A 22,184-nucleotide genomic window follows, 5' to 3' on the forward strand; every position below is an offset into this window, starting at 1 on the left:
GAATTATAATACTATAATTTTAATTTTTCTAATTTACATAAATAAAGCTAATTGTCTTTATCCGGAAAAAAAATTGGACATAAATCCCATCTAATGCAATAAGAGAAACAAATGAGATATAAAGATGAGAAAAGAAGAAACAAAATTGTCACAATTCATAGTTGATAAAATTTACCACATAGAGAAATCCAAGGAAGGCAAAATGCAGTGTTTTAAAACTAAGAGGAAAATTCAGCAAAGTTGCTGGGCTCACAATTGATATTCATTCAAACATTTATACTTATTTTTACACTTAATAGCCAATTAAAAATTTTCATTCAAAATATTAACAACTCAGAAGCACATAGTTTAATCTAAAATACACAAGATTTTTAGCTAAAATATGCACAAAGCTATTGAAGACATAAAGAAGAATTAAATAATTAGAAAAACAAAACATGTTCATGGATAAGATTCAACATTTAAAAAAAATTCTCTAAATAATTTATGATTTTATGCAATTCCAATCAAAAATTCCTATAAGAATTTGCAAAAACACAGACAAGCTGATTATAAAATTTACTTTATAAAGCTGTATGAATATCAAGAATTTTTTTAAGGATAACATTAGAAGTTTGTGCTACCACATAGCAAGACATCAAAAATAATTTAAACCATGTTATCTTCACAAGAATGTACAAATAAAGTAATGAGACAGAATAGATAGCCTTACGGTATATCACAAATCCCTGGGGAAGGACACTGTTCAATGCAGTACATTTGGTTTTCAGAAAGAAAAAAAATTATATTTCTACCTCATACAAGAAAAAAATTAGATTGGTTAGGAAACTAAATGTGGAAATCAAAACTGCAAACCTATTAAAAGCATGAGTTAGGGTGGGAAAGGTTTTCTTAAGCAAGTTGCCAAAAAAAGCAAAAAGAAAGATAAATATATTTGACTATATAAAATGTACAATGGCTGAACATCAAAATATACTCTAACTTACTCTGTGAGTTCACTTATGTACATTTTTAAGTAAGCAAAATTAGTCTATGGTGATTGAAATCAGAATAGTGGTTAACTTTGAGGAAGGGGTAAGTGAGTAGTGATTAGAGAGGAGTATAAGGCAGCCTCTGGGGGCTGATGTTCTTTTTTCTGATCTGGGTGATTACACTTTCTGAAAATTCATCCAGCTGTATACATACATGTGTACTTTTCTATATGTACATTAGCTAAATTTAAAATTTAAGATAAACACAGATAGTCTAAACATGATTAAAAGGCAAACACAGCATTGAAGAGCATTTAGATTAGATATAAAGAAAACTTAGTATCCAGAATATATATTTTTGTAAAACTTCAGAAAATCAAATTAAAACAATATACGATTTTTGACCTATGGTCAAAATTGACATGAACTTTTAAGACCTCAAATATCAACAGTTAAAGAATTATGAAAAATGGTATTTGCATATAAAGACTGAAAAAATAACTACTTTGAACACTTTAAGAAGCAATTTATCATCATTTCTATTAAAACTGAACATTTGTATCCCTTACAAACCAGCAATTCCACTGATGTATATACACCATACAGCGTTAATTTTCAAGCTGTATACTGTGTCTCATGAAGAAGTTCATAAATCAACTTCATGTATTATATGTATTATACATTTATTATATGTATTATAACCAGGATTTTTTCATGAAATGAAAATAATAAAATAGTTGAGGTGGGAAAATACCAAAATACTGGTCCATGGACAGCTGCCGGTTTAAGACATGCTTATTACTAGCCCAAATGAAGAAATCAGAGTAAAGTTTTTCAAAAAACTAAATTTGTTAATTTAATTTTTTAAATTCTGAGATTGTCCTAACAACTTTTTAAGTATAAAAATAGCTCATTCTATTACAAATTATGTTGATTCTTAACACTGGCTGTGAGATTTTTAACATTCGCACCTAGCAAAATTAAAAATCAGAGAATCTGCAGGCATCTTCAATTGTTTTTCTGAAATCTCACTATATTCAACATCCCAAAGCCTGACTCACTACTTTATTCCATACCTCAGCTGTCCCAAGTAGGTCAAAGTCATAGATTGATCCTTTAAAATGGCATTAATCACTCACTCATTCTTTAACATATTTAATGGATTAATATGAAGGGGGTTGAGACACACTGATCAATTAGTTTGATTTAATTCCACAGAGAGGACTTGCAAAAATATGTGCCATTGTTAACAAGGGCATGCCAATAGAAATAGATGGATCTTTGTAAATCCATCATCACTGTGAAAAACAATCCAGGGGATAGGTCAAAAACCTCATCTCTGTTTGAATATAATAGTTCATGAGTACTGTATTAGGCAATCTGAGTAGGCAAGAATTTAGAAAATCAAAGGGCAGTAAAGGTCTAGAGCCCACTTGAATTGGCTCACTGGAGCAGTTGTGACAAATAGAAATGGAACAAGCTTGGTATTCTAACATGGGATTTACACTTAACTCTGACTCATTCTCATTGTATCTAAACTTAAGTTTACAGTCTAGAAATAGACGTCTATATATTGTCTAAAAGTTTAAATGCCTTGCAAGTTTTACATTAAAAATGTTAAGCAGTTAGGTATTTATAAAGCTGTAAAAGATGAAAAACTGATCCTTCAGTTATGTAAAGACTATAAAGTAATTTTAAAAAATCAATCTATGAGCCAAAATAACTTCCAACATTATGAAATATTTTTAAAACATTTATTGAGTCATAAAATGTTGACATGGTATGGCAAAAGTCCTGGCTTGGTCATATTTTAGATTTCTGCCCATTGACAAATTACTTTCCACTTCCAATGTCTGTAACATTTATCTTAACCCTTCCCACTTTGCAAGTGAAGAAGGTGAGGCCCAAAGAGGTGACAAGACTTTTCAAGGCCACATAAGTAGTTAGGCCAGAACCAAGGTTCCCTGGCTGTCAGTCCACTGATCCATGAGCTGCAGCACTTTGCTTCTCATGGATTATTTGTAAGCGGGACAGAAACTGAGCCCACTCAAGATGAGTACACCTTACCCACTCAGCCACCAGTGCCCAGTGGATTTAAGTCTGAAGAGGAAAATAAGTGTTAATAAGCAGCACAAAATGCAGTATTCTTGTCCAAAAAGAAGCAATAAGTGCCAAGTTCCATTCATCTGTGGTCCACTTAGCAGAGCTTCCTTAATTTGACAATAAAATAAAATAACATTTGATGTAAGACCGTTTTTCTCCCTGGCTTCCTTTAAATGGTAAAGACATGCTCTGAAAATATTCTAGTTTCATTTAAGACTGTTTTCTGTTCACTCAACTTCAAAGGGTTTTTATATGGTATTTTAGGATTATAAATTTTGCCATTTTTCTAAGAGGAAAAATACTTGCTTTTATTTACTCTACATTTATGGATTTCAAGTGGCCCTATAGTTCCTGCATATAATGTCTTCCTGTTGTGAATCCTACACTTCAGGAAGACTTGAATATTACTGATTCCCTAATCTCTCCTGGTTGTATGAACTAGAGCTCCAAATATAAATGCCTTTAGAGACTAAGCAACAACATAAACACATGAAGTGTCCATTTTGAGTGGTGAGGACTTAACAGGAGAGTTCACGCCATTTATTTTATTCTACCTGGATTTTGAAATCATGTAGAATTATAACAGAAGTATTGGGGAGAATGTCAGTGAGCAATTAGCTAAAAGCTTTGGAAGAAGGGAAGAAAAACTGAGATGATCATTTAAAAAGGGAAGTCCTGCTTTCTTTCAATTCAGGCTCCAGTCAAGTGTTGAGTGACAAATCCCAGAGGAGGAGGCAGGATTCGTGCTCTAGCATCCTCCACAAGAACCAAGCTCAGGTTGCCTAAATAGTTCAGTGCTGTAAATAGTTCAGTTCCAGTACCATGGCTCTTTTATCCTAGCTTTGACCAATGATGACTACATTTTGTTTTTAATCACCTATAGTTCCTTTCCTATGCTTTATTTTGCCTGAGAAAATGCCTTTATTCATTAGTTTTAGCTAAGAATAGATGATCCTAAACTTACATCATTAAAAAAAAATCACTGATGTAGATGACTGAGCCAAAAAGCAATAATAAAACTGAAGCACAAAGAGCACCCCTGGCATTCTCCAATCCCAAACCCCCATTCATCTACAAAAGGAGAGAAATCAGTATCACAGAAGAAATGTTCAAGCAGCTTTTCCTTTCTTAAATAGTTGTTTCCCTAAACTGTGCGTCTAAATACCCAATTAATTTCTCAGACAGAAAGATGGTGATAGATGTAGGAGGCAGAGAAATCCTAGGCAGACAGGAGCAGGTCCCCAGCAAAACCATATCCCTGAGCCAAAAAGCTTGAAACCCGCAGTCCAATCCCTGTTTGCCCACTCTCTCTCAGTTGATTATTTCTGAATAATGTCTTTTTGTTCATTGAATGTTGCCTTTTCCAAAATTACCTACGCCCTGCCCCATCCCCCATTCTGTGCCTATAAAGACCCAAGACTCAGTCGGTAGAGAAAGAAGTGGATTGACTGGAAAGAGATAACTTGACTTCAGAGGGACTGCTGGACTTTGGAGGAGAGATGGCTGGAGATGGCCAGACTTAAGGGAAGGTTATCTGCCTGTCTCATCCCTTCTCTAGCTCCCCTCTCCACTGACAGCCACTTCCATCACTAAATAAAATTCTCCACCTTCACCATCCTTCAAGTGTCCATGCAACTTCATCCTTTTTGGACAGCAGACAAGAGCTTGGGACCCAACATGTGTGGATACCCAAAAAAGGCTGTCACACTGGCCATTTGCCCTTGCCGGTGGAGGGCAGCTGCCCTGCGCAATGAGGCAAGGGGCCCACTGAGTGGATAACACATGGCTGTCCACAGACAGCAGAGCTAAGAGAGAAAAACCCTCTGGGGCTTCAGGAGTCACAGGCACCCCCAGCTGGGCAACGCCATGGGGCCTGCATGGAGCCTGCTCCTGCCAGCACCCAAAGCAGCCAGCCAGATCCCACACTCGCTTGCTCATGTACTCCCTCACACAAGAGGTTGAGCGTGGTGGGCCAGGTAAATGGGGCACCCCCATTGCAAGTCCAACAATGGGGTCCAGAAAAACTCCTGCATCGAGCATCTCAGAGAAACTCTCTTGACCACAAGCTACAGGCCTTAGACCAAAATATAATTCCACCAAGAAAGCACAAAAAAGATGTTTTTTAACTGGCCATTTAAACCAAGTTCAGAATGAGAAGAAATAGAGCAATTTGAGAATTGAGACAGTCAATTAAATGAGACTAAACTTCTCCCTGAAACCCTACCCAGAGATGTATTTCAGGGCTTTCTACTAGCCATGCTGTTTTCATGGTTGTATTTACTGCAGAAGTTTCTGTGGTCAATTTCACAAATTTCAAACAGTTTGTACTCAAGACCAGTAGCTTGTGAGCTTGAAAAAGGAAGAACAGACAGAATGAATTGATAACTGATTAAAAAATAGAAAGTTACAGCAAGAAGGGACTCAGTTGGTTCAATTCTTCATTTTACAGGAACAGAAACTGAGCCTTTGGTAGTGCCATGGTCAAAACAAGAAAAATGTGAGTGGTGATCTTGATTTTAATTTTTTTCTAACTTCATATCCAGTTCTTTTTCTACCACTCAACACTGCCTGTGTTGGTAAGGACTTTTTAAAAAATTCTATTGAAGTAATACCAATGTGCACATAGAAGAGCAATTAAACAGATATACATTTTAAAAGTTAATAATAATAATGCAAGCACTTGTGAAATCACCAGCCAAATAAAGAATGAGAATATTGTTAGTCCCAGGGAAACCTTCACATGCCACTCCTTTTTGTACCTCCTTCTTCCCTCTAGGGTAAATTGTTCTCTTATGTATGTAATAGCTGTTCCCTTGCTTTATAGTTTTACTACTTATTCCCCAAGAATGTATTTTCTAATTTTTGCTTATTAAATAGAATCACATCATATGTAAACTTTTTATCTGACATCTTTCATTTAACATATATTTTGAGATTTAACAAAGTTGATGTATAGAGCTATAATTTGTTCATGTCATTGCTGTATAATATCCCACATATTTCATATATGTAAATATACCATATTTTAGTCATGTATTCCACTGTTTTGGGGGGGTTTTCTTTGAGACAGAGTCTCACTCTGTCACCCAGGCTGGAGTTCAGTGGCACCATCTGGGCTCACTGCAACCTCGCCTCCGGTGTTCAAGCAATCCTCCTGCCTCAGCCACCTGAGAAGCTCGGATTACAGGTGTGTGCCACCATGCCTGGCTAAAAATTTTTGTATATTTAGTAGAGGTGGGGTTTGCCCATGTTGGCCAGGCTGGTCTAGAACTCCTGGCCTCAAGTGATCCACCTGCCTCAGCCTCCCAAAGTCCTGGGATTACAGGAGTGAGCTACCATGCTGAGCCTATTCTACTGTTGATAGACAACTGGCTGTGTCCAGTTTGGCTCTATTATAAAAAAATTATGAACATTCTTAAACATGCCTTCCAGCTTACATGTACAAGAGCTTCTTTAGGGTATATACCTGTAGAGATTACAATTTCTAGGTTGTGGAAGGTGCACATAGTCTACTTAGAATGCTTTCACCAGCAAAACAAAACAAAACAAAACAAAAAGAAACCATGTAATTCTAACTTAAAATTACTTAAACAATAAGAACATTTACTATTCCATGTAATAAGAAGTCCAGACGTAAGGAAAATCTAACATTGTTTATCTCAGTGGTTCAATAGTGTCATCAGCGATCCTGGTAATTTCCATCTTCCACTGTGCCATCCTTAGGGTCTCTCTCACTTTGCTCTCAGGCCAGGCCCCTCATAATCATGAGATAGCTGCAACAGCTCCAGATATTATATACAATCATGACCACACCCAGAGAGAGAAGAAGCCATCTCCTCTGATGTTTCTTTTTTGGTATAAGAAAACCTTTCCCTGAAGACCCCAGCAAACATTCTCCCACCTCGTAGGCAAGAATTGCATCACACACCCTACCTAAAGGAATCACTGGAAAGGGAAATAAAATTCATCTAAGCCAATTAAAATATTTAATACACACCCTCAGAGCCTGAAGAGAGGCCCCTTCCCTGAGCACCTAAATTATTGGCAGGAGGTTGTATCTTTCACCCATTTCTCTTAACTTTTGCTGTCACTAAATATGATGATGTGTATTTTTATTATGGAAAATGAAATATCTAACATATGCACACTAGAGAGAAGAGCATAATAAAATAATAAATCCCATCCCATAAGCTCACCATTGCCCAGCTCCACAGTTAACTCATGGCCCATTTCCCTCTGTCTATATCCCACCCATCTCCCCTATCTTCCCCTAGATTCATTTGAAACATATCCAGCTATAATGTCATTTCATCTGTAAACATATCACTATATATCTTAAAAGGACTCTTTTTAAAACCAAACCACAATACAGTCATGATATCTATTAAAAATAACAGTTTTCTAACATCAACAAATATACTGTCAATGTTCAAATTTCTCCAATACCTCATAAATGTGTATGTATTTAAATATTTTGTTTGTATTGGGATTCAAATAAGGCCCAAATATTGCAAGTGCTTGATATGTCTCCTAAGTAGGACCAGTTATTCTTTAAAAAAAAATCAAAGTTCAGTAAATGAAGAGGATGTACAGTTGAAGAAATGATAGCACAAGTTGAAGCCCCCAGGTTAACAGGCTGCAACCGTGATGTGAATGGCCTCCCTCTAAGATCCACAGATGATGGTCAGTGATCACACCCAGAGATGCTGTATCAGGGCAAGTTACATTATAATCTAGCAGAACTTTGTGTCCCTGAATAGGGCAAGAAATATTAAAGATTCAGATCTCTCAGGAAAAGCTTATCAAAGAGAAAAGAAGATCATTAAAAACTGAGTAGGGAAGAACATGGAATTAATCTTAATTTAATTTCAGCAAGAATTTGTCTTTAAGAAATTAGCCATTATCAAGAGATTCATACAGATTGTGAAAGACCAGAAAGTTATAGTTCCCTGGAGAATATCTATTGATTAAAATGAAATTAAAAGGTATAAAAGATAATGGCTCCAACTCAACACTTCATTATAATCAATCTGCTTTTAATCTATGCTTTGTTTTTAAAATTAGGTTATAAATACTTGAAATTATTGGTATTGGGATTTTTAAAATGTAGAATTGAGAAGAGAAACTGCTAACAGAAGGGGAAGTGATATAGAGCTAATAAGACCTCTTGCTGCTGTTTATTACTACCTTTCCTGCTTCTAAAAATGATTTGCAATAACAAATATATAGATTTGATAAGACAGGAAAAACATGAAAGCAGAGTAAAAAGGCAGGATTCAAAAAATGAGAGAAGGAGGAAAAAAGGAGAATTAAAGCAGAAAACATGGGCTTTAAAGGAAAGTATTATCAAACAGAAAATGAAGGCAAGAAATTCCTTATACTTTATATACTTAAGCATTTATTTAATATTATTTTAAACAAGTAATAAAACTAACAAAACTTTAAAAAGCTTGCTGTCCTCTTTCTCCATTTTTCCAATCTGTTTTTTGTCCACTATGTAAGGGAACCAAGATCATAAGTCAGTTGTGGTAGTTCAATGAACAGAAAATGCTGAATACCAGCACAGCTTCTCCAGGGGTTGGGCATGGAAGGATGGCTGGGCCCAAGAAAGGGTCTAGGCCAGTGCTTCTCAACAAAGAGACATCTGGCCCCCAAGAGACATCTGGCCATGTCTAAAGACATTTTTATTTGTGCTGTTGTCAAACAAAATGCCCATTTGGGGTACTTTTGTCATCTATTGGGTAGAGATCAAGACTGCTACTCAATACCCTACAATGCAATGGACAGCCCCCTAACAATAAAACTTATCCAGCCCAATATGCCAACAGTGCTAGATTGAGAAACCCTGACCTAGTGGATAGAGCTCAACAACTTCAGTGCACGAGCCCATCATGCACCATTAACATACATACAATAACTTCTCTCTCCTTTGTCCAACAAATTCTTTCTTTATATTTTTTTCTTTGTCATTGCCTTCGCCATAATCAAAATGTAAAAACTCCTTTCTAGTTTATTGCAAATGATCTCCTGGCTCACTTTAATTCGTATTACACAGCTTCCTGATTAATTTTTTTCAGACATTGTAATTCATTCTCTCTCACCTAAAGAATTGCAGTGGCTTCCATTTTGTCTACCACGGCAAAGCTAAAGTCCTCATCCTGACACCAAGCTAGTCCATCAAGATTGATTTTTCACTTTTATGATTTTACCTTCAATCACCATAGCTTCTTTGCTCCAGCCAAGGCATTAGAAGATCTTCTTCCCTCTCTATGAAGAATGCCTCTGCCCGGCCCCCGCCCTGTCTGGGAAGTGAGGAGTGCCTCTGCCCAGCTGCCGCCCCATCTGGGATGTGAGGATCGCCTCTGCCCGGCCGCTGTGCAACCTTCCAAGTGTGAAGTGACAGCCTTGTGTGTGATCTTTTCTGTCTTCCCCAAGTTGTGAACTTTTTAATTTAAAAAAAAAAAAGAAGATCTTCTTCCCTCTCTTTCCCTTCACCTGGTTCAACCTGCCTCCTGGTTGTTTTTTGCTGTTTGGTAAAGAATAATTCATGAAAAGTAAAAAAGTTTTTAAATTGCTTCTACCATGGATGAGCAGAACAATAGCAGAAACTCCTATTAGGTTGGTGCAATTACTTTTGCACCACTCTAATACAAATTAAAATAAATTAAAGGAATTTAACTAGGCTTCTCTTCATTTCCTATGTCAGGAAACTATTTTCAACATTAAAGACAAACAAAAAGGCTTTTCAAGCAAAAACATTTCAATTAATTAAACTTTCTTATTTTATAAAAGGTCTAATTAGTATAGTTTTTTTAATGAAAATGTTGCTTTAGAAACCAAGTAAATTAGGGAGATATCATTCATGCCTTTTTAAAAATCTTAAAAAAAAGGTACTTCAGGTTTAAAACACTTTCTTTACATATTAAACCCTACTGGTATAAGAAAAGATAAGTTATGAAAATTGGATTTACATTTTCCAGTAAAACCTATTGCATAAGAAAATTACTCCCCTATTTCAGATAATGGCTAAGTCAGTAACATTTCTAGTACAGAAATTGGACATGTTTAGTTTGAATAAAAGAAAAATGAGCACTGTTTTAAAATATTTAAGAAGTTGTTATACAGAAAGATGATTAGATAAGCTTTCAAAGTTGCTTACTAGGGGAGAACCAGGACAAACAGGAGGCAGTTGCAAAGGGAAGATTTTTGGCTCTGTATAAGGAGGAAGTCATGTTGCCAATCTGATTTTGAAAGAGCTTCAGGAATGTCTCAACACCATCATTTCAGTTAGGAAAATGTCCTCTGGCCAAAAACTGATGACCTTTGCTGCAGAATTCCCTCCTTAATGTGTCATGTGTGATGCATGCCCTAGCCCCACTACTTCTAGCTTCAGTTTCTCAGAACTTCTGGATCCCAGCTTCTTTCAGCATCTGGGCAGTACTACATATCACACTTGGATGCAATTATATTGCTTCTCTGCTCAACTGCAGAAGTCCCCCTGTTGTCTACAAAACAAAGTCATAACCCCTCAGCATGGTTTTCAAGGCCCTTCACAACCTGCTCATCACCACTCAACCCACTGCCTCACCCAGGTGGATGTAAAATAGGTCAAACTTCGTTTCTTTTTAGATAGAGTTAAAGAACTGACTTAGGAAAATGTTACAGACACAATGCATCCAGAGAGTATAAAGGAATTTGAAAATCTATGGTCAAGTTAGAGAAATATGAACCAGATATCAGGACATTTAGGAGGATCTGTAACTAGATGATGATCAAATACTGATTAATGGAAGATTGCCAGCCTAAAAATGTTTCTAATGGTGGAACACAGAATGTTGCCTGCTCAATGACACGGTTAAAAATATTGAACTTGTGTTCATCACATTTACAGATTTCAAGATGCTGAGAGAGAAAGCAAATACACTGAAAGGGAGAAACAGGAAATAAAAAGCTATATGACCAGGACACTGAATAAAAGCAGATAAAACCCAACAAAGGCAGGGAGACAATGACATCACAGAACCATTTGTGGGAAAGGCATAAAGATTTCATACACTTGCAAGCTTAACCTGAGTGTGACTCTCAATCAGAAAAGAAGCTAATATAATCTTGGGTTGTATTAATAGACATACAGTAGCCATAATAAAGAAGATAAACGTTCCCCCATCTTCTATAACCTAAATGAGAAAGGAATTGGTGATGGTTAGCCTGAAGAAAGAAGGTAAATTGATTGTTCTCTTTAAATATTTTTAAAAGGTGTCATGTTGAAGCAGCCCTCAAAAGTTCAATGTACAATGGGTAAAATAAAAGAGGAGATAAATTTGGGTTTTCTTTCTAGCAATGAGAACTGCCATAGAGAGAATAAGGTCTCCATTACCAGAAAGGAGCAGTTTTACATATACTGTAGGTTGGACTTAAGTCCTAGAGAGGAGATTAGAATAAATAACTTGGTATTTTAAACCTTGAGATTCTACAGCTTGAGTATCCCAGAAAGCTGAGGGTCACTGGGTAAAAATGTGGTACTGGTGGATTGAGAAGGGTGGGGACTAGTGAAGGAAAGTTGCTCCATTCTCAAGAATTGTGGAGCAAAACTCTTGCTGTCTCTGAACAAAGCTCTATTAGACATGTTGAACTGTACTTCCACACTCATTTGGTACAAAATCTAATAAGAGAATTATAGGGGAAATTCTCTTTCCATTTTATGCTTTGTAAAAACTTAAAAATGTTTCCTCTTCCTAAATACTCTGTAAGATCTCTTTTCTAAGTTGTGTACAACATAGATTTGCTAGGCATTTTCCAGGAGTAATTTTTCAACTATAATTAAGTAAAAGCCTGACAATCGACTGTAAAATAAATCTGGTACTGAGAACTACAATTTGTGGTTCTAATTTTTTTTTGAAATTATTTTGTGTCTAAGACAACTAGTAAAATAAACATATCTGCTTACATACATAGGTCTCTTCTTACATCGCTGTCAAAATGATGGCTTTGGTCTGAGTGTTTTTGCTCTTCAACAATATTACAGGCATTTGGTCAACGTTCCTACAGGATTTACCTGTGCTGGCTTTGTATCGGTGATTCATGGACACATTCACTGTCTCAAGCTCCTAAGGACTTCCAGGCCTCTAGCGTGCCTGTTTCCCTTTCCCCACCACCTCATCATGCATTTCCTTGAAGCACTAGATATGGCAAGAAGTCTTACTGGGTCGGGCGTGGTGGCTCATGCCTGTAATCCCAGCACTTTGAGGAGGCTGAGGCGAGTGGATCACCTGAGCTCAGGAGTTTGAGACCAGCCTGGCCAACATGGTGAAACCCCGTCTCCACTAAAAACACAGAAAGTAGCTGGGCATGGTGGCATGCGCCTGTAATCCTAGCAACTCCAGTGGCTAAGGCAGGAGAATCACTTGAACCCAGGAGGCGGAGGTTGCAGTGAGTCAAAATCATGCCACTGCACTCCAGCCTGGTTGACAAAGCAAGACTCTATCTCAAAAAAAAAAAAAAAAAAAAAAAGAAAGAAAGAAGAAAAAAGAAGTCTTGCTGGCCAAAGCTCTCATAACTTCATTTTTCTGCCTTTCCTTTCTCTTGCGACAGTAGTTTCCAAATTTAGTGTGCATCACAATTACCTAGGGAGCCTGTTAAAAATATGAATTCCAAGGCAGCATCCTTAGGTGTTCCGATGTGATGTTGCCAGGGAGAAACCATTTTTAACAAGTTCCCCTTCCCCTAGTCCGGGTATATATTTATTATTTACTTATTTACATAGGAAGTCAATAGATTATGCTTTAAGAAACATTCTCTAAAGGATTCAAAATTGGTATGAGGAGAGATGTACACTGTAGTACTTTTCTCATCAGACCTAATAAAATTTGTTGATGATCTACCTCTTTACACTAATGACTGATTAAAGTAAATATGTCTCCCCATCCGTATACCTGAAAGTGACCTACAGATTCAATGTAATGTCTATCAAAGTCTCAATTACACTTTTTTCACAGAAATAGAGAAAACAATTCTAAAATTTGTATGAAAGCACAGAAGACCTTGAGTAGCCAGTCAATCTGTAGCAAAAAACAAAAAACTAAACAAATAAAAAAACCACCATGAAGCTGGAGGCATCACACTACCTGACTTCAAATACACTACAAAGCTACAGTAAACAAATTCAGTATGGTTCTGGCATAAAAACAGACACATAGACCAATGGAACAGAATAGAGAGCCCAGAAATAAATCCATGCATTTATGGTCAATTGATTTTTGACAAACATTTCAAGAATACATAATGGGGAAAGAACAGCCTCTTCAGTAAACAGTGTTGGGAAAACTGGATACCCACATGTAGAAGAATGAAATTAGACCCTTATTTCATATCATAGACAAAAGTAAACTCAAGTGGATTAAAGACTTACATTTAAGACCTAAAACTGTAAAACTACTGGAAGAAAATGATGCGAAAAGTACACTAAGAAACAAAAAGCTCCTTCACATGGGACTGGACAATGATTTTTTTTAATGTGACCCCGAAAGCACGGGCAACCAAAGCAAAAATAGACAAAACAGGAGTATATCAAAATAAAAACATCTGCACAAAAAAGGAAATAATCAACAGAATAAAGAGACAGCCTATGGAATGGGAGAAAACATTTGCAAACCATACATCTGATAAGGGGTTAAATATAAAAAATGTATAAAAAACTCAAACAGCAAGAAAACAAATAACCCTATTTAAAAATGAGCAAAGGATCTGAATAGACACTTCTCAAAAGTGGACATACAAATAGCCAGCAGGCATATAAAAAATGATCAGCATCACTGATCATCAGGGAATAGCAAATTAAAACTACAATGAGATATGACCTTATACCTGTTAGAATGGTTTTAATAGAAAAGGAAAAAAATAACAAGTATGGATGAGAATGTAGTGTAAAGGGAACCACTGCATACTGTTGATGTTGAATGTGGTTGGTACAGTCATTATGAAAAACAGTACGTAGCATCCTCAAAAAGTTAAAAATTAAAATTAAAAATAGAACTATCATATTTCTAAGTCTGTGGATATTTGTTTTTCAGGATTGCAGTGGTTTTCAAACCCAAAGATTCTAAACTCTTTGAAGAATCATAATGGCTCACTGATCTGCTTTATTTGCAATGTCCATTCATATGATTTTATTTTTTAATTATTTACTGACAACATTTACTGCCTTAGTGGCAGCAGTTCCTACGTCAGAGCTCAAAGCAGAGAATTAATATTTGTGCACAAGTCAAAGGGATGGGCTCCCAAGATGAACTGCAAACTGGGGTCACAGTCCAGGTCCCAGTGCTGCCCCCACGCCATACCCACCTCTTTTTCAGGGCCAGGGATACTGCTGTCATCACCACCAATCTAGACCCGAGTCTTGACCCCCAGCTGCACCCCACCCCACTAGGGGAGCCAAGGGATCCCAGACTGCTTAAGGCATGTGCTTGCCAGGTCAGATGCTCATTGTGTGCCACTGCCTGCTGCTAGGGTGCCTGCCAGCTTGAACCCATGTGGGCTGCACCTTCAGGGGCTCCTCTGCTCATGCAGATGATCCTTATTCCATAAGCACAAAACTAAAACTATGAAGAATTCAAGAGAGCAACAGGAGAGCACTAAATCAAGTACGGGGCCCCTTCTGAGAGAAGGGTTGTGTGTAGCTGCACCAGGTTGTGCACCCATGAAACTGGCCCTGCTGGAAAGAGAAGTGATGCAGTTCCTGGGAATTAAGTAGATGTGACCATTTATGCTGTCATCTTAGGAGCACAATAGGAAGAGGGACTTCTTTCCTCTGTATTTTACTGTACTCATTTCTCAAAAATATAGCCCTCAGCATTTCTTCTGATCTTGCAGTGCCAGAAGCTGAAATCTTAATTTATAATTTTCCCTGCATAGCAAATTTGCTACCTCCTTTTTAAAAAAAAATGGTTGTAATTTATTTTTCTTATTAAGATGAAACCCAATGGATCTGTGATGCTGAGCTATCTCTTATCCACACACAACACTTGCAGGTATTAGCTTTTTTGAGAAAAAAGTATTTCTCCCACATTTCCTGAGCCATACAAAACTATTTTTAAATAATACAGATGCCAGTCATTTGACTAGAATGGAGGCTTGTCAGAATTTTCACCAGAACAGAGTTTACTTTCCAGTCAAAAGTCTTGCATCCTGTGAAAATAATATTTAGTCTGGTGACCTTCACCAGCCTGCCAAGCCCTGTGACCCAAACTTTTCTGAAATTTCTGTGTTCGTATATTCTGCTTATCATAGTCTCTCCTCTACCTTGCTGTTTTTGCTAACTAGAATAATCATCATTCCAGCTCAAGCTTATGACTACCTTGGTATTCTGACTTATGGTCTGTTATTTTTGTGATCTAGTTTTTTACATTTAAGGATCTCTCTCCTTCAATTTCTGTTCACAAGCCCAAATCAAAGCACTACATTTTGAGTCTATTTGTGTTCAGCAAAAAAGGCATATTTAGAAACATTGAATATATGTTTACAGTTAACTTCTTTTTCTGTCCAAGTTACCTGGTTTAATGCTGTTTTATCTACCCCTAATTTGTTGTAAAGCATTTTGTTTTGGAAATATTTCCCCAAAGTATGTACACATATATCAGTACACATATACACTCTATTTCAGTTCTCCAATACTGAACATTTTCTCTGTGCTCTGACTGCTACAATAAGCACTTGACTGCAAGAGTTTATACACAAGCTAAAAAACGCTCACTGCTGAGTTCTCATTTTGCCTTCCTACCGTGACTATGTTTTCCCTTTCTACAGTGAATGTGTTCTGTATAGTGTCCGTGTTCCTCAGTCTTTATTTCTGCCAATTATTTTGGGTGTGGTCAAGCACTTTAACAGCTAACAAAATGTTTGGAATTAATAGAGGTGGGCTTGCATCCAAGAATGCAAGGAAAATATCATGCTGTATTATTTATTTAAGTTGGAAGGCAGCTGGTGTTACCCTCAAAGAAATAGATGTGGAAGCAGGGTAAAGCTCAAAAGACAATTTCTTTCAGGGATTGGTGGAAGCACGATGACATTAGAACAGCATCATAAACATATCTGTAGCATGGGACAATTGACCTGCCTAGAAGACGACTGGGCCAGGAGAATGACATAATTTCAAGTCAGTTGAAGAAAATAGAAAAAGTATTCAACATCAACATAAAATGCCAGGAATGCTTGGTCTTGACAGCTGTGCTATAACAACCTTGTATGACATTAATTAAGTTAGCAATCCTATGTTCCAATATACATCCTCATTGACAAACAGGGTGTATGTATACAATACAGTAGCATCTTCCTATAAAACTCATCACTATAAGAACTACTGCTGTTCAATTTAACCTAATTCTAAAATTCTTACTCAGCTAAAATGAGTTATTATATTTAAGTTCATTTCCCATTGTACTTTCAAGATTCTTACATACCTATAAAATGATAGTTGGCAACATCATATTTATCAAAACTGAGTAGCTACAATGTTTAAGGCACTGGAGAGACAGAAAGCTAAGACATACTGTCTCAGTACTCAAGGAGTTTGGAGAAAAGGAAAGAGCCAGTGATCACATACTGAGAACAAAGACCACGTGAGTTCCAAGATTGGAGGGAATGCTGAGGGCTGAGGTGGTTGGCCAGAGGTGTACAATGGTAGAGGGACTTGGGATGGATGCTAAGTAAGGATTGCACTTCCACAGGGGATGAAGTGATGGCAGTTACAATGCAGAGATGCAGAGGAAGGCACACAAATGGGGTTCAGGAAATAAGCTGAAAAGCCTGAATTAATGGAAAGGCTTTCACGGGGCAATGGTGGGAATGACTGCACCAGTTCAGGAATCACTTGGTTGCATGTGATGGAAACCCAACTTGAACTAGCTTAACAAACACGAGCAAATCAGGATAGCAGTTTGTCTTACACAATTCAGAACAGAAATCTGGCAGTGAACCTGGAAACATTTGGAACAAGGGACTCTGCCTGTCATCCTGCTCCTCTGGGTTCGTGTTTCATCTTCTCTTCGGCTCTGCAGACAAGACACATGGTAGAAAACGTGAGCACTGACCCCCCTGAGTGCCACAACTCACAGCTCCAGCAATTCAGAGAGGAGGAGAATGGGCATTGTTCTCATTTCTAAAATGAGAAGGACACTGACTGGCCAGGGTATAGGATCAGTTTATTTCCATGAAGACTCTTTTGAGAAGCCCAGAGATTAACTCAAGGGATGTAGGGTACTTTAGAAAGGGGTGTGGTTCTAAAAAAGTTGTTTGAGAAAGAAAATGGTTATACTAAAAATGCATACATATTACATAGAAAAACAGTATCCATAAACATAGATATTCATTAAAATTTTCAAATGCCATATTTTCCATTTCTTAACCTCAATTTGAAATTACAAATGCTTAAAACCTGACATCAAAATGTCAACCTGAAATAGAATTGATTCATTCCTGTTATTCTTCCCCAAAAATAGTTAATTTCACCTGCAATTATTAGAACAAAATGCTGAAGTAGATTTATCTTAAGGACTCACTGATGCTTTGTATTCTTTGTCAGTGTCTCACTATATCCACATTTCTTCCTACTGCTTGTTTTTCTTTATTGAACTAAACCAGCATATCTAATTCTTTTACAAATTAATCTGCTCTTCTTGTTAGAGTGAAACCTTTTTATAATGATAATTGAAAGAAACCCCCAAAGTATAGATTAACTATGTTGTATCAGGATTTTATTGTGCATATTGTTTTGAGATCTAACATTTTATCAATTTCTTATAATAAACCATATTATAAGGAGTAATTACTGCCTTCATTCAGAAAAGATTATACAATAGCTTTTGACTTAAATAGGAGCTCTGCATATTTCAATGCTATAGTGAAAAACTATAGGTAGAAGCATGATAGAAAAACTAATATTTGTTCTATGGCATCTCTGACATTTTAAGAGGTATAGGTTCTACAGCCAACACTCCCCTTAAAACAATTTTGACGTTTGTTTCCTGGAACATTCCTCTTTGCCATATCCAATCCCTTCAACCCAGGTCTGTTACACCATGTACCCCAAAAGCTGAGGCTCAGCCTCCTTGGAAGCAGGAACCTCCTCTGACTCATGTGGCAGTGTATCCCACTACCTTCAGCAGTGCTGAGGCCAGAGAAGACAATCAGCAAATATTGAATAAATGAATGAATTACATAAAATATTTGTATTCATAAACAGAGTCAAAACATCCTTCAAGCAAAATGAACAAGGTTAAAATGGAGAGGTCAGTGAGGCAGAGACAAACATCCTATAATTGTTTTCTTCCTTTAAAAATGTCCCCTCATATGCATACACAGTAAGTTATTCTTCACATACCAAAGCAGAATAATTCCAAACTCCTTTCATTCCAGTCCTGTTACTGCTTGAGGATAAAGTTCAGTCTTTAAAGGACAAAGAAGCTTCTTGCCGGGAGTTGGCCAGATAGCTCAGGACACAGCTCTGCAGCCCATTCTGATTGTCCAATGTTTCTTTTGATAAATAGCATGATTGCACTGACTGGAAAAGTAATTCCTTCTAGATGCTGGCAACAGTCATTGTGAACCATAAAAACTGTACAAGGAAATGATGAGAGTGTCAGCAAACTCAATCAGTAGGATGAGATCAGCTTTTATTGGGCTCCTTGGATAACCAGACAGCTCATAGCATGCTCCATGAATCAAATCTGCCCAAGCCCCAACATCTAGTTTCATACAGCACACCACATGTCTTTCTGCTACCCCAAGACATCGGCCTAATTTGCAGAAATGAAGAGCATATGGTGGGAGGGAGGGAAAGGGCAGACTCTAGAAGTTTGAGGTATGTATGGGGCAATCCAGGGGGAGATATGCATTAGTAGATATAAAAGGCTAGAGATCAGTGATGACCTAAATCATAGCTAACATGTATTAAACACTTGCTAGGCACTGTGCTAAGAGCTTAGCCTGTGTGACTTGACTTAGCCCTTGCAACAATTCTTTGATATGCTCTGCTTTATTCTTCATTTTACACACAAGGAAAAAGAGCCTAAGTGAGATTAAGCAACTTGTTCATAACTAATAAATGACAGCATTAGAATCCGAGCCACTGTCTTTCTGAATCCAGAGTCTATACCCTTAATCCCCACATACACTGTCTTATAGAAAAAAGTTCTAAGCTGAGTCTCCTTTTTCCCTACCTCCCATCACAGCCAGCCTTCTTATGGCCATTGTTTCTCTCCTTTGAATTCAGTTTAATCAGTCTCCAATGACAGCCGTCACTTTCCATCCTCATCACTCCACTGAACCTGCTATGAGTGTACCAGTTAGGATGTTTAGGAATGCAACTAGCAGAATACCCAAACAGAGAGAAGCCTATATAAAAGGGTTGTTTTATTTTTTTCTCCCAGAATAGGAAAGCCCAAAGTTGAACAGGCCAATGGTTTGTTCAGTAGCTCAATAATGTTATCGAGGACCCAGGCTGTTTCTTTCACCCTACCCTCTTGTACACATTGGCTTCATCCTCCAGCCTGTTGCCCCGTGATTGCAAGACAGCTGCACTCCCTCAACTGCACCCAAACTGAGGAAAGAAGGAAGGAATAGGAAAATACCACTGCTTTTGCACTTTTTTCATCATATCAGGCAAGAAATCAGTCATATTTTACCTATGTCTCACTGGAAGTGTGTTTTAGGGCTGTCTCTAGCTGAAAAGGATGCTAGGAAAGAAACGTGTCTGGCATTTTTATAGTCTCAGTTGTGGGAGGCAGGTTCAAGGATCCAGCAACATTAAAGAAGAGGAAGGGCTCTTGCTCTTTAGAAGCTTTTGTTTCCTCTTGAGTAAGCAAAGAGAAGTGTCTGCCACCTCCCTGCTAATTCAGAGGACTACATATGGTAGAGATTTCTCGTGTTCACCAGCATCTGTGTCCTTTTCTTCTTCATGGGTTCTACGTTCCTCAGCCCTTTGGAATCTAGACCAACAGAATGTGATCAAGCGGCAGGATCACATAGGTTGAAAGGGTTAAAAATGGAGGTACCTTCTTCATAACTTCTCCTTTATCCAAATGCAAAACATTCCGTGGAGGATTAGGGAGTCATAGAGCTTCAAACTGGAAGTAAGCTGGATCCCTGGATGACAGCATGGAGCACAGCCCCAAATCTACTCTGCTGTGTAACATGGATAAGGAATATATTATGTTAAGCCACTCAGATGTGAGGGTAGTTTGTTACCGCAGTTAACCTGACTTGACTAAACAGAACATACATTTTTTGGAAATGAGAAATATCCTATACGTTCAACAAGCAAAAAAGCCTATCCCCTACTGCTTCATGAATTTGCATTGTCTTTCAGGTCTCTGTAGGTATCTCAACCCTAGAATAATATAAAGTGTGGAAGAAGAAAAATAGGTTATAACAATGGCAATTCAAGTAAAACTGGTTGGGGAAGCCAAGACTTGTAGAAAGAGGATGCAAGTCCCATTACTGGGTATATTCCCAAAGGATTATAAATCATGTTGCTATAAAGACACATGCACACGTATGTTTATTGTGGCACTATTCACAATAGCAAAGACTTGGAACCAACCCAAATGTCCATCAGTGATGGACTGGATTAAGAAAATGTGGCACATATACACCATGGAATACCATGCAGCCATAAAAAAGGATGAGTTCATGTCCTTTGCAGGGACATGGATGAAGCTGGAAACCATCATTCTCAGCAAACTATCACAAGGACAAAAAACCAAACACCACATGTTATCACTCATAGATGGGAATTGAACAATGAGAACACATGGACACAGGAAGGGGAACATCACACTCCGGGGACTGTTGTGGGGTGGGGGGATGGGGGAGGGATAGCATTAGGAGATATACCTAATGTAAATGACGAGTTAATGGGTGCAGCACACAAACATGGCACAAGTATACATATGTAACAAACCTGAACGTTGTGCACATGTACCCTAGAACTTCAAGTATAATGAAAAAAAGAAAGAAAGAAAGAAAGAAAGAAAGAAAGAAAGAAAGAAAGAAAGAAAGAAAGAAAGAAAGAAAGAAAGAAATGGGTGTAAATGTGTGCCTGGAGAGGATAGGAAGAGAAATGAACAGAGGAAATCTATTTCACAATTTTTCTCTTCTCCTCTACTCAGCTACCCCTCCCTCTCACATACACATTCCTCTCTCTTTTATATTCAGTCTCTGCATATCATTTGCACTTTTTTACTTATAGATCTTGAAACATTCTTTGGAGTTTTATAAATTCCCTATTAACATGAAACTTAAGATTCATGACATAGCCATTAAGAATAATGCCAACCTAGCCTCCCTAGCTAAAGAGATCTTCTATTTGGGAGAAAATGACTGAGGTCTAGAGCAGGAATTTTCACTTGGCCTGAATTAGGTTTTTGGAAAAAAACACAGACTCACTCAGGCTAAGTCAAGGTAAGGGGGATAACTATAAAAAGATACAAAAACAGAGACTTCCTAGGAATCCACAAACAGAAAAAAAAAAAAAAAACTCCACAAATACAAAAGTTGCACTGGGGACTTCAACAGCAAAATTTCCACATCTTCTCTTTAATGGCCACACTATTAAAGGATATACTATCAATTACTCTCTACATTTCCTGTTTCTGTTGGTATAGCTTCTTAATTCTCCTGTAATAATAATAAGCTGTTTCCTCAACATTTACCTCGTAGCATTTTTCTACATTAATACCTCTACTTACTTACTGCTTCTTTCTTTATAACTTCTATTTGTTCATAACCCCCCACAGCTCCTATTCTTTCTCATGACATTTATGCATGTATAATTTTATCTTCTCCTCAACTGCACCATCAGCTCCTACTGCTACTTGGCTTAGTCTAGCTCAGTCGACTATGGACAGGTGGAGGCAGACATTTGTCATACTGCAAATGTCTATCTAGGGCCCAGTGGCCATGGTCCTAACAAATACTGGGATGGACATAACCAGTATAACATTTACCGAGCTATTAATTCTCAATGGATAAACTTCACAGACCTGCGTTATGTAGTTTTATCAGTGTTCAAGCTTTCGCTTGTGTGAATAGGCAAGGCAGCTATATATGCATTCTTTG

The 22,184-nt window shown here is 37.4% G+C and overlaps 1 long non-coding RNA gene across 1 annotated transcript in view; it reads left to right on the forward strand.

Annotated features, from left to right (window-relative positions):
• Positions 1–22,184, forward strand: part of LOC134730451 (uncharacterized) — a 104,529-nt gene that overhangs the window by 45,802 nt on the left and 36,543 nt on the right. The window contains exon 3 of the long non-coding RNA XR_010112218.1: positions 16,115–16,247. This is a non-coding gene — a long non-coding RNA (uncharacterized LOC134730451). The remainder of the gene's footprint in view (positions 1–16,114; positions 16,248–22,184) is intronic.

This window comes from Pan paniscus, chromosome 4, assembly GCF_029289425.2.
Source record: "Pan paniscus chromosome 4, NHGRI_mPanPan1-v2.0_pri, whole genome shotgun sequence".
Classification (NCBI taxonomy): domain Eukaryota; kingdom Metazoa; phylum Chordata; class Mammalia; order Primates; family Hominidae; genus Pan; species Pan paniscus.